This window comes from Pyrus communis, chromosome 14 (assembly GCF_041283825.1).
Source record: "Pyrus communis isolate YQ-2024b chromosome 14, ASM4128382v1, whole genome shotgun sequence".
NCBI classification, from domain to species: domain Eukaryota; kingdom Viridiplantae; phylum Streptophyta; class Magnoliopsida; order Rosales; family Rosaceae; genus Pyrus; species Pyrus communis.
The window spans coordinates 14,247,347-14,260,672 of NC_142578.1; the positions used below are offsets into that span (position 1 = coordinate 14,247,347).

Here is a 13,326-nt window from a genome sequence, read left to right on the forward strand (position 1 = left end):
TGCAAAACAAGTGATTATATAGGTCCAATTAGTCCCTGTGGATTCGACACCCTTACTTGTGCCATTATACTAAACATATTCTAGCATGAAGAAGGAAAACATCAATCAAAATGGCGCCGTTGCCGGGGACTGATTTCAGTCCCTTATAATTGCTTGTTTTGATATTAAACCTTGTTCTTTTCATTTTAAGTAGATTTCTGATTTTTATTCAAACTTGTTTTATCTTGTTTCAGGTAGTATATGTCAAATAGACTTGCTGAATTAGGCCAAAGAATTGAACGGTTAAAGGGCAACACTTTGGAAAGCTTTGTGCCAACAAGTTCCTCCATTGTCCGTGAAGAAGAGGAAGGGAAACCGTCTAGTCCAATAAGTGAAGGATCTGAGCACTTTAATTGGGAAAGAGAAGAAGAGATGGCGGGCAACCAAGATGATCTTCGAGCTTTGGAGGATTTTGCTCAACCAATCATACCAAATTCACCTTCATGCATCTTGCTGCCCACAGAAGCTTGAAACTATGATCTTAAATCTTCACATTTCCATATGTTTCCTTCTTTTTATGGCTTACCTAATGAAGATCCTTTAGCTCATATTAAAGAATTTTACAATGTTGTGAGTGGGTTACCTTTACAGGGAGTAAGTGAAGCAAATCTGAGGATGAGAGTGTTCCCTTACACCTTGAAAGATAGGGCCAAGGGTTGGTTAATGACTCTAGTACCTGGTTCACTCACCACATGGGATGCCGTGGCTAAGAAGTTTTTGGAAAAGTTCTTTTCCACTCAAAAGACAGCCACATTAAGGGGACAAATCTTCAACTTCAAACAAGATGATGGAGAACCTTTCAATAAGTGTTGGGAGCACTTTAAAGGCCTTTTGTTGCAATGTCCACACCATGGGTTACCTCTTCACTTACAAATGCAAATTTTCTATGATGGACTAACCCAAACATGTCAATCAACTGTTGATAATGCAGCAGGTGGAGCTTTGAAGAAAAAGAATGCTCAAGAGTCATATAACATTTATGAGATGTTGGGATCTAATGCTCAACACAAAGATGTAAGGGGTAAGAGAGTTGGAGTATATGAAACAAGCTCTAATCATGATCTTTCTTTGCAGGTAGCTAACCTAGAAAAGAAGCTTGAATCCGTGCTCAACATGGTGCCAAAAGCAAGTGAAGTGTGTGCCATTTGCAACATACCAAGCCACCTTACTCATCAATGTCCATCTAGGGAGGCTTACCCCGAGTATGTCCAAGAGCAAGTGAACCTCATGAATTCTTACAATCAAAGGCCAAGGAATGATGTGTATTCCAATACATATAACCCAAGTTGGAGAGATCATCCCAATCTTTCGTGGAAGAACAACAATCAATTCCAAAACTTCCAACCAAAACCTACTCTTGAGGATACGGTTAAATTGTTAGCCCAAAATACCTTGCAATTCCAACAAACCACCAATAGCACTCTCCAACAACATTCAGCGGCTCTAACCAAAATGGAGACATAATTGGGGCAGATTGCAGATGCCTTGAGCCAAAGAGAGGTTGGAAAGTTTCCAAGCCAACCCGTGATACTCCAAAGGAACCAAGAGCAAGCCAAAGCAATCACTACACTTAAAAGTGGTAAGGTTATCAATAATAGAGTTGGCAATGAAGTTACTAATGAATCTGATCATGTGAATGCAGGGGTTACTCAAGGAGAAAATGAGAAACCAAATGAGGAACCAAGTCATGCTACTCCCTCGTTTGAAGCACCAAATCTTCACAAGGCCGAGAAACCTTACACTCTACCAATACCATTCCCTGGAAGACTTGCCAAGAGCAAGCAGGATAAGTCATTTAAGGAGATTTTTGATATTCTAAGTAAGGTAAATGTTAACTTACCTTTGCTTGATGTCATTAGGAACATGCCAGCTTATGGGAAGTTCTTCAAAGAGTTAAACAACTACAAAAGGAAGTATGGACCACATGAGAAGGTAGTGGTGTCCGAGAATGTAAGTGTCGTGTTGCAAAGAAAACTTCCACCAAAGCTCAAGGATCCAGGAAGTTTTTCTATCAACATCACTATAGGGGACAAGAAGGTAGAGAAGGCGATGCTTGACTTAGGTGCTAGCATCAACTTAATGCCTTATTCCGTGTACCTTCAACTAGGTTTGGGGGAATTGAAAGCCACCACCATCTCATTACAACTTGCGGACAGATCCGTGAAATATCCAAAAGGTATAGTAGAGGATATTCTAGTTCAAATTGATAAACTAATCTTGCCTGCGGATTTTGTAGTGTTGGACATGGAAGAAGCTCCTATACATGACCGAGAGTTGCCTATTTTGCTTGGGAGACCGTTTATGGCCACGGCCAAGACCATCATTGATGTGCAAAATGGACTCCTCACTATGACAGTGCTAGGAGAGACCGTTCAATTCAAAGTGTTTGAGTCTCTTTCACATCCTTCTTCATCTCTTGATTGTTATGCCATTGATGTGCTTGATTCGCTTGTTTTCTCTAAGTTCTTGCAGGCACAATCTAATGAACCATTACAAACTGTTTTGAGTCAATCTCAAGATGAGTTTGATGAAGAAGATGCACTCATGGAAGAGATAGCTGCCTTGGAAGCATTGGCACCGTATCCTTTGAATATTTTACCTCTTTTAGAGCCTTTAGAACCATCGAGGTCACATTTAACCCCTTCCACTGTTAAGGCACCAAAACTTGAACTTAAACCACTTCCACCACATCTAAAGTATGCATATCTAGCTGAATTTGAAACTCTTCCAGTTATCATAACTTCTGACCTCACCCCAAATGAAGAAGATAAACTAATTAGGGTGTTAAAAGAGTTCAAATCAGTTATTGGTTGGTCTATTGCAGATATCAAGGGAATAAGCCCTACCATGTGCATGCATAGGATTCTTTTGGAAGAGGGAGCAAAGCCGTGAACCACAAAGGAGGCTCAATCCACACATGAAGGAAGTTGTGAGGAATGAAGTGTTGAAGTTGTTAGATGTGGGGATCATATATCCCATTTCTGATAGCAAATGGGTGAGTGCTATTCAGGTGGTACCTAAGAAGATGGGAATCACGGTGATGAAGAATGAAAACAAAGAGCTTGTGCCCACAAAGCCCACGGCTAGTTGGCGTGTTTGCACCGATTACAGGAAGTTGAATTCTAGCACTAGAAAAGATTACTTTCCTATGCCTTTCATAGATCAAATGCTTGAGAGATTGGCAGGTTACTCACACTATTGTTTTCTTGATGGTTACTCAGGTTACAATCAAATTGCAATTGCTCCGGAGGATCAAGAGAAAACTACCTTTACTTGACCGTTTGGCACATTTGCATATAGGAGAATGCCTTTTGGACTTTGCAATGCTCCAGCAACATTCCAAAGATGCATGTTGGCAATCTTTTCTGACATGGTAGAAAGATTCATTGAGGTATTTATGGATGACTTTTCAGTGTTTGGTTCCTCTTTTGATGAATGTCTTAACCATCTCTCTTTAGTACTTCAAAGATGTCAGGAAACAAATTTGGTTCTCAATTGGGAAAAGTGCCAATTTATGGTGAAACAAGGAATTGTGTTGGGGCATGTAATCTCTAGCCAAGGAATGGAGGTGGACAAAGCCAAAATTGACATCATCACCAATATGGCAGCTCCCACAACCGTGAAGGGAGTAAGAAGTTTTTTGGGACATGCGGGTTTTTATCATTGTTTCATTAAGAACTTTTCAATGATCACTCGTCCATTATGCAATCTGTTAGCTAAAGATGTTGTATTTCATTTTGATAAAGCTTGTATGGATGCATTCAATACTTTGAAACATGAATTAACCTCAACCCCTATTATTATGGCACCAGATTGGTCTTTACCTTTTGAATTAATGTGTGATGCCTCTGACTATGCTATTGGTGCAGTTTTAGGGCAAAGGGTGAACAAGCTCCCACACGTGATCTACTATGCAAGCCGGACTCTAAATGATGCTCAACTTAACTATTCCACAACTGAAAAGGAGTTGCTTACTATTGGTGCAGTTTCGGTCATATCTTGTTGGATCTAAAGTTATTGTGTTTTCTGATCATGCAGCCCTTAGGTACTTGATGACAAAAAAGGATGCTAAGCCACGCTTAATTAGATGGATACTCTTACTACAAGAGTTTGACTTGGAAATTCGAGATAAGAAGGGAAGTGATAATGTTGTGGCTGACCATTTGTCACGGCTCAATGAAAACCATGGAGTTGGACAACCTTTGCCTCTAAATGAATCATTTCCTGATGAACAACTCCTTGTTATTCAAGAAAAAGAACCATGGTATGCTGATTTTGTTAATTATCTTGTTTGTGGTATAATTAGAAATGACCTTTCTTTTCAGGAAAGAAAGAAGTTCCTTGCCATGGTAAAGCACTACGTTTGGGACGAACCATATTTGTTTAAATATTGCCCTGACCAAATCATTAGGAGGTGTGTCCCAGAGAGTGAGCAACAAAGCATTCTAACGTTCAGCCATACATTGGCATGTGGAGGACATTTTGGTGCCAAAAAGACATCTCTAAAGGTTTTACAATCTGGTTTCTTTTGGCCTACTTTATTCAAAGATGCTTTTGATTTTTGTTCTAAGTGTGATAGGTGCCAGAAAATGGGGAACATTAGCCGAAGAAATGAGATGCCATTGAACAACATTTTGGTGGTGGAGCTTTTTGATGTTTGGGGAATCGATTTCATGGGACCATTTCCATCATCTTTTGGTTACTTATACATATTAGTGGCAGTAGATTATGTATCCAAATGGGTTGAAGCCATTGCTACAATAACTAATGATCATAAGGTTGTTTTGAATTTTCTTAAAGATGTGATTTTTTGTAGGTTTGGAACCCCAAGAGCTATTATTAGTGATGGTGGCAGCCATTTCTGCAACAAACCCTTTGAATCCTTGATGAAGAAGTACAACATCAACCACAAAGTGGCAACCCCGTACCATCCTCAAACCTCAGGACAAGTGGAGATTAGCAATAGGGAGATCAAGAACATTTTGATGAAGACCGTAAGCCCTACAAGGAAGGATTGGTCATTGAGGTTGAATGATGCACTATGGGCATATAGAACAGCATATAAGACCCCCATTGGCATGAGCCCTTATCGCCTTGTGTTTGGGAAAGCTTGTCATTTGCCAATGGAGCTTGAACACCGTGCATATTGTTGGAAGTATGCCCACAAAGCCACTCATTTGATGTAATAACTTTTTGGAATACTTATTGTGTTAAACTTTTATATGTTTAATAGAGGGCAAAGCTTATTGTTAATCACTATTTATAGTATCTTGTGTTTAAGCAATAAGGGAATCCAAGGAATGTAATTGATCTAAGAGACAAGTGATTTAAGTTAGTTAAATTAACGAGACCTTTCTCTTATGTTCATTCCTAAAACGTTCCTAGCCATAGGATTGCCAATTGGGCATTGACAATCCGCTAAGGTTAGTATGTGTTATGTCGACTCAAGCGTGAGTATGAACTAGTCTCAAGTCATTTGGTGTTGGACACTAAGGCAAACACATAGGTGCTCGAAAGAGTAATCGAGTACACTGAACAACGATCAAACGAGAGTTCGAACATACATGTCATGTGAGAACTCAATAGTTGCAATATGCAAAGTAGTCCTTTGACCTGAGGCATCATTGATGTCTAATGGTTAGATCCTTGATCTTTGATTATGTCAACGGCATTCCATTGGAGTGTCCACGGCATTGTTGGGGTCAAGCTATCTAGTCATGTAAGCATATGAATGCACAACAAGGGATCTCTAACCTTCCATAGTGGAAGGAGAATACTCTAAGATATGATTCGAGAGTCTTTGGCCAAAGCATATGAATATGACTAAGGAAGGTTGTTCCAAATCTTATTCAATTGAATCATATAGAGAAATATCACATTGGATAGTAGACATGAAACAAACTATCACTTAAACAATGTAATTAAGAGTATTGTATTAGAGAAGGACCATATTGCATTGTAGTTGTAACTGGATAGGTTCTCCAACCACTTCTACTTAGCTTGGGTAACCATGACATGCTGCTAGGCGTCACCCATGGTTTGTGGAAGCCCTAAAGATTAGCAAACACTAATTTTAAGGGAGAATTGAAATGTGGTTTCAATTCACAATCGATCGTTAAGAGTAACATCGCCCACTACCTCGCTAATTGGAACCTAATGGATCGTACACCGAGTAAGGATATAAGTGAAGAAATTATATGAAATGGATAAGCAATTAAATGGTTTAATTGAAGAATGGTCAAGATTAATTAAATAGTTAATTAATTATACGAAACGTTCGTATTGGGCGTTTAAGTTAGTTTTGGGCTTCGGGACACAAAAACGTTTTGGTCCACAAGGCCCATTATGTTTAAGTTGTATGACAACTAAAACAAAATGGGAAATTAAGCCCAATAACAACATATGGCCATAAGGGTGAGGGGTAGCAAACTTGTATTAATTACAAGTTTGCCACTCACATGAAATGAAGTGTAAAATCAACATTATAGCTTGGTTTCACATTAAGGGGTTTTCTAATGGAATTTGGGTGAAACCTATTCTCTCATTTTCTACATAGAGGCCGGCCACCTTAGGGGAAGAATATCTAGCAATCTTTCTTCCCTAAGTCATCCATTTCATCTTCACACAACATCTTTGGTGTGGAGACTTAGAGACACCAAACTTTTGGTGTTTTGGAGAACAAATCCTCAAATCCTCAAAGAAGAAAAAGGAGCACTAAAAGGGAGGAAATCACAAGGAAGATCCAAGGAGCAAGGAGGTGACTTGAAGGCCCTCCACTTGGGTGAATCCCTTGTGTAATCAAGGATGAGCTTCAAGGGTAAAGAATCTCTAAATTCTTATTCTCTTTAATATTGTTAAAGAGTCTTATGGTTCACCATATACTAGGCTTTGAAAGTCATGGGTTTTATGAATTGTTTTTGAATGCATGCCTACTTTAAAGTGTTATTAGTATGCCTATGTATTCAAATGTTCATGCATGTTCTTAGCTAGGACAAAATTTTTTCCTTCAAGTGGTATCAAGAGCCTAGGCCTAGTTTATGGTGGATCCTTTTGGGTTTTGTGATTTTTCATATTTTGTGATTTAAGTGTTGTAAATGTTACAAGCTTTGTTCTTGCTTTGAATATAAATTTTACTTGAAAATTTAGCATCTCAAATGTTGTAGATGTATTTCATTAAAGCATGAATAATGGAACTAAAAGTTGGTGCCAAGTGTTTTGGGATTTTCGGCCAAATCCAAAGGGTGATTTTTTGGGTTCATGTTAGGCTTGTTAAAATGGTTTTAAAGTGCTTTTTGGAACCCCTAAGTACCCTAGGATATTAACCCTCTTTTGAGTTGTGAAAATTTGAGTTTTTGGTGAAAGAAAACATCCATGGAGCTATTATGAGTTTTCATGTATGTTCTTCATATTTCTTGAAGTTCTTATCAAGAACAAAAAGTTTTGAAGTTTTGATTCAAAAGTTTTATGTTTTACATAAAGTTTTGATTATTAGTTGATGGGTGATGATTATTGGTGAGAAATGATTAAATGGCTTTAATTATGTCAAAGATATATTTTTGAATATTAGTTGATGGATGATGATTGTTGGTAAGAAATGATTAAATGGTTTTAATTATATCAAAGATATATTTTCTTTTCAAACCATCCCCACCATCTTTAATCTCACCCACCAAAATCCACTTACAAAATTCTTTTTATCAAAAATCTCTATAACAACTATCCTTGGCCGGCCACCCCTCTAGTGGGGTGCTTTTGTGCAATTAAATAAAGTTTTGATACTTTTGTGTATTTGTATTTTGGCCCAAAAGTTTGTGTTTTTGCAAAATGGCCCAAATAAAATGAGAACAAAAATTGTTTTGTCTCTTTAATGAGAATTGGATTTTCATTATATTTAGTTCCATTTAAATCAATTCTATGGATCCAAAAACCAATTGTTTAAAGTTGCTTTCTTAGTTAATTTAGTTAATTAAGAAAAGGGTGATTATGAACCAAAGGCCTCGATAATTGAGCTATGTGATTGGCCGATTTACATTATGAATGCTTGGGTTTTAAGTAATGAAGATTTGAATATAATTTGATTAATTCAAGTTGTTGTATTGGGCATAAGTCCTTCAATTTGTTGTAAAGGGCATAAGCCCATTATTTGTGTTGTAAAAGGGCATAAGCCCTTCTTATTATTTCATGTATTCCTCTTTGTTTATATGTATGCAAATTGGAATAGTTGGGTCCAACGCCCAATAGGAAATAACGGTTTAATTGGATTAAACGCGTAACTAAAATCAACAACTATCTACCTTAAACCCAAGGTCCAACACAAGGCTCGTGTTGGATCAAATCAAACGGTTCATAATCATCCTAAAACCTAAAACGACTATATAGTCCATATGAGGATGCAATGCGTTCGTTAGTAGTTCCATATAGTCTCGCTTGTTTCAACGAAACAGTGGGAGTATTATATGCTACTAATTCATATTAACTTGGACCAATAGTTGTGATAGGCCCATGTTCTTTTAATATGATTAAAATGTTTTTGATGTAGCCCAACACTACTCCCTCAAATAAAATGGATATTAAGTTGATAAGCGAGAGATGCTTTGAACATCTCTTCGTAGGCCTTCCACCGTGGTGGGCTCCAATCGTTTGTGACTTGTACACCGGCTTCACCCTATCATGGGGGAGTACAAAGTGCATGCTTACACTCAGGAGGAGTCCATAAACATATGATGAGGTAAGTGTAGGCAACGAGGATAGCCAACATCGTATCATCGTGAGGTTATTCTTGAACCCCTACACGAACTAAGCATGGTGGGAATAACTTAACTAAGTGCAATGGTGCCAACATCGTATCATCGTGAGGCAACATTCTCTAGAGGCCAAACAAGATGGGTAATTACAAACGTTGTAAATGAGTAAAGCGTTATTCTCTCATCATTATTTTTGCTAACCAACATCGTATCATCGTGAGGTGGGCTTGGTAATGGTGAGTCTCCCATACCCCGCTAAGAGTTCAACATAACTCTCGGATTCTATTGAGGGATATGGAATTTGCCAAAAATAGTGGGTGGTACTATTTGATTCAAGACCCAATCAAGTAGTTAATCAACAATCTAATACGATTTCTGTTATGTTATGTAGTTAACGACATGCCTAAAATACTACCCACCATTATACTTGACAAAATGGCCTAAGACTTTTTCCTTGCATATCTCTCGGATGATTTCACTAAGTTTATTGTAAACTATAAAGTGAATAGATTCGATCATACTTTTAACGAGATGATTGACATGTGCTGTAAATTTGAAAAATGTTTCAAAAAGGACAGTGGGAGTGAGAATGCAAAAACAAGGAAGAGGTTACATAAGAAGAAGGCAAAGAAATCCAAAGGAACATGCTTTCATTGTGGAAAGGATGAACGTTGGAAGAAGAAATACAGGGTGCGCATTGCGAGCCTTATGACACGAACTTTTGAAGAGAGTATTTCGGTCATAGAAAGTGCTTTTACAGTGAGCTCCAATTCCTGGATATTTGATTCAGGCGCTAGTCAACATATCTGTAATACGATGCAGGGACTAGTAGGGAGCAAGACACTACGCAATGGGGAGATGGTTGTGCGAGTTGGGAACGGCGCTAAAATCTCTGCAAAAGCAATAGGCACCTACATGCTTAACCTACCCTCTGGGGAAGTCCTGGAACTTAAAAATTGTTTATATTTTCCTTCATGTATAAAGAATTTGATTTCTATCTCTAAGCTTTTACGAGATGGGCATTCAGTATTGTTTGACAAAATGAGTTGCACTTTATACTTGAACGGTCGTATTATCTCTCATGGTAATATGATAGAGGGACTTTTTCACCTAGAGACGAATAGTGGGATGCACTGTATTGAAAGCCGGAATACCTCAAAACCCAAAAGGGCTAGAGAAGAAGTTAACCAAGAAAGGATGTGGCATCTTAAACTTGGACATGTGAACCTTGAAAAGATTCGCAAGATGTCGAAAGACGGATATGTCCGCCCATTAGGTAATGACCAGATGGGTACTTGTGAATGCTGTTTGAAAGGGAAGATGACCAAATCTCCATTCACTGGGAAAGGAGAGCGTGCCACTGAAATTCTAGGGTTAATCCACACTGACGTATGTGGACCTATGTCTACTACGTCGAGAGGAGGTTTCTCCTACTATATCACATTCACCGACGATCACTCTCGGTTTGGCTATGTGTATCTTATGAAGTACAAGTCAGAATCCTTTGAAAGGTTCAAAGAATTCAAGAATGAAGTTGAGAAGCAAACTGGGAAACAGATAAAAATCCTAAGATCAGATCGAGGGGGTGAATATCTGAGTAATGAATTCCTAGATTATCTCAAAGAGTGTGGAATAAAATCACAGTGGACTCCACCGGGAACTCCACAACTTAATGGAGTTTCTGAAAGGAGAAATCGAACCTTGATGAACATGGTTCGTTCTATGATGAGTTCCGCTGATCTGCCAGTAACATTCTGGGGATATGCTCTATATACAGCAGCTTACTTGCTTAATAGAGTACCTTCCAAATCAGTTTCACAAACGCCCTATGAGATATGGCATGGTAGAAAGCCAAGTCTTAATCACATTAAGATTTGGGGTTGTGAAGCATATGTCAAGAAGCTTGAAGCTACTAAGCTTGAAGCGAGATCAGAAAGGTGTTATTTTGTGGGATATCCTAGAGAAACTATGGGATATGAGTTCTACCATCCTGACGACCAGAAAGTCTTTGTCGCCAGAACTGCTAAGTTTCTAGAGGACGAATTTGTTCTCAAAGAAACTATAAGTAAAACGATGGAAATTAATGAGATTAATGATGAACCACAAACAAGCACACGACATGTTGACAACCCTGTTCCTGAACCCCTAGCTCCACGTAGATCTGAACGGGTCAATAAGCCACCTAGGAGGTATGGCTTAGACAAAGACTTTGGGGAATTGTACCTTCTAGGTGACAATGACACAAAGGAAGACCCTAGAGACTACATTGAGGCAATGTCCGATATTGACTCAAAGAGATGGCAAGAGGCCATGAAATCCGAGATGGATTCCATGTATCAAAATCAAGTCTGGACTCTTGTAGACCCTCCAGAAGGTATAGTACCTGTTGGAAACAAATGGATCTTCAAGAGGAAAATAGGCGTTGATGGGAACGTGGAGACTTATAAGGCTAGACTAGTAGCCAAAGGTTACAGGCAACGAGAAGGGATTGACTATGAAGAAACTTTCTCTCCTGTAGCCATGATTAAGTCCATTCGGATTTTGCTTGCTATAGCTGCGTACCATGATTATGAAATCTGGCAAATGGACGTGAAGACAGCCTTTCTGAACGGCTACCTAGAGGAAGAGCTTTATATGGCTCAACCCGAAGGTTTCGTGTCCAAGTCTGAAAAGACTAAGGTATGCAAGCTTCAAAGGTCCATTTATGGACTTAAGCAAGCCTCCAGGAGCTGGAACATTCGTTTTGATACTGAAATCAAATCGTTTGGTTTTACTCAAAATGAAGACGACAATTGTGTTTATCAAAAAGTCGTTGGGGAAGCAGTTGTATTCCTAGTGTTATATGTAGACGACATATTACTATTCGGGAATGACACTGCAGTACTTTCTTCTGTAAAAGTGTGGTTGTCCAAAACCTTCCACATGAAAGATTTAGGAGATGCATCTTATGTACTTGGGATAAAGCTCTATCGTGATAGATCCAGAAAATTAATTGGATTATCCCAATCTATGTACATTGATAAGGTGTTAAGTAGGTTCCAGATGGAGCAATCTAAGAAAGGTATTCTTCCTGTAGGACATGGAATTCATCTTTCTAAGTCCATGGGACCTAAGACTCCTGAAGAGATACGGCATATGAATATGATTCCTTATGCTTCCGCCATAGGAAGTCTTATGTATGCCATGATATGCACAAGGCCTGATATCGCATATGCTGTGAGCATTACTAGTCGATATCAATCTAACCCAGGATCAGAACACTGGGCAGCTGTCAAGACGGTCCTTAAGTACTTAAGAAGAACTAAGGACATGTTCCTCATTTATGGAGGAGCGACAGAGTTGCGAGTGGAAGGCTATACAGACGCAGATTTCCAATCTGACGTCGATGATAGAAGTTCCAACTCCGGATATGTATTCACTCTAAATGGTGGGGCTGTCAGCTGGAAAAGCAAGAAACAAAGTGTAATTGCTGATTCCACGACAGAGGCTGAATATGTCGCTGCAGCTGAAGCCGGCAAAGAAGCGTTCTGGATGAAGAAGTTCATCACTGAATTTGGAGTGGTTCCAACCATTACATCACCAGTAACTTTGTACTGTGATAATAGTGGGGCGATAGCTCAAGCCAAGGAACCCAGGGCACATCAAAAGAACAAGCATTTTGATAGGCGCTTTAATATCATTAGAAGATATGCTGCCGAGGGGAAAGTCAACATCCTCAAAGTTGCTTCAGCCGATAACGTAGCAGATCCACTAACGAAGCCAATGTCTCAAATCCAACTTGACCGTCATATGGAAAAGATGGGTATTAGATACATGGGAAGATGGCTTTGAGTGCAAGTGGGAGATTGTTGGAAGTATGCCCACAAAGCCACTCATTTGATGTAATAACTTTTTGGAATACTTATTGTGTTAAACTTTTATATGTTTAATAGAGGGCAAAGCTTATTGTTAATCACTATTTATAGTATCTTGTGTTTAAGCAATAAGGGAATCCAAGGAATGTAATTGATCTAAGAGACAAGTGATTTAAGTTAGTTAAATTAACGAGACCTTTCTCTTATGTTCATTCCTAAAACGTTCCTAGCCATAGGATTGCCAATTGGGCATTGACAATCCGCTAAGGTTAGTATGTGTTATGTCGACTCAAGCGTGAGTATGAACTAGTCTCAAGTCATTTGGTGTTGGACACTAAGGCAAACACATAGGTGCTCGAAAGAGTAATCGAGTACACTGAACAACGATCAAACGAGAGTTCGAACATACATGTCATGTGAGAACTCAATAGTTGCAATATGCAAAGTAGTCCTTTGACCTGAGGCATCATTGATGTCTAATGGTTAGATCCTTGATCTTTGATTATGTCAACGGCATTCCATTGGAGTGTCCACGGCATTGTTGGGGTCAAGCTATCTAGTCATGTAAGCATATGAATGCACAACAAGGGATCTCTAACCTTCCATAGTGGAAGGAGAATACTCTAAGATATGATTCGAGAGTCTTTGGCCAAAGCATATGAATATGACTAAGGAAGGTTGTTCCAAAT

At 38.8% G+C, this 13,326-nt stretch overlaps 1 non-coding gene across 1 annotated transcript; it reads right to left on the minus strand.

Annotated features, from left to right (window-relative positions):
• Positions 1–785: 785 nt before the first annotated feature.
• Positions 786–896, minus strand: LOC148691275 (small nucleolar RNA R71). The gene has a single exon (XR_015956060.1). It is a non-coding gene; the product is annotated as a small nucleolar RNA R71 (small nucleolar RNA).
• Positions 897–13,326: the final 12,430 nt, after the last annotated feature.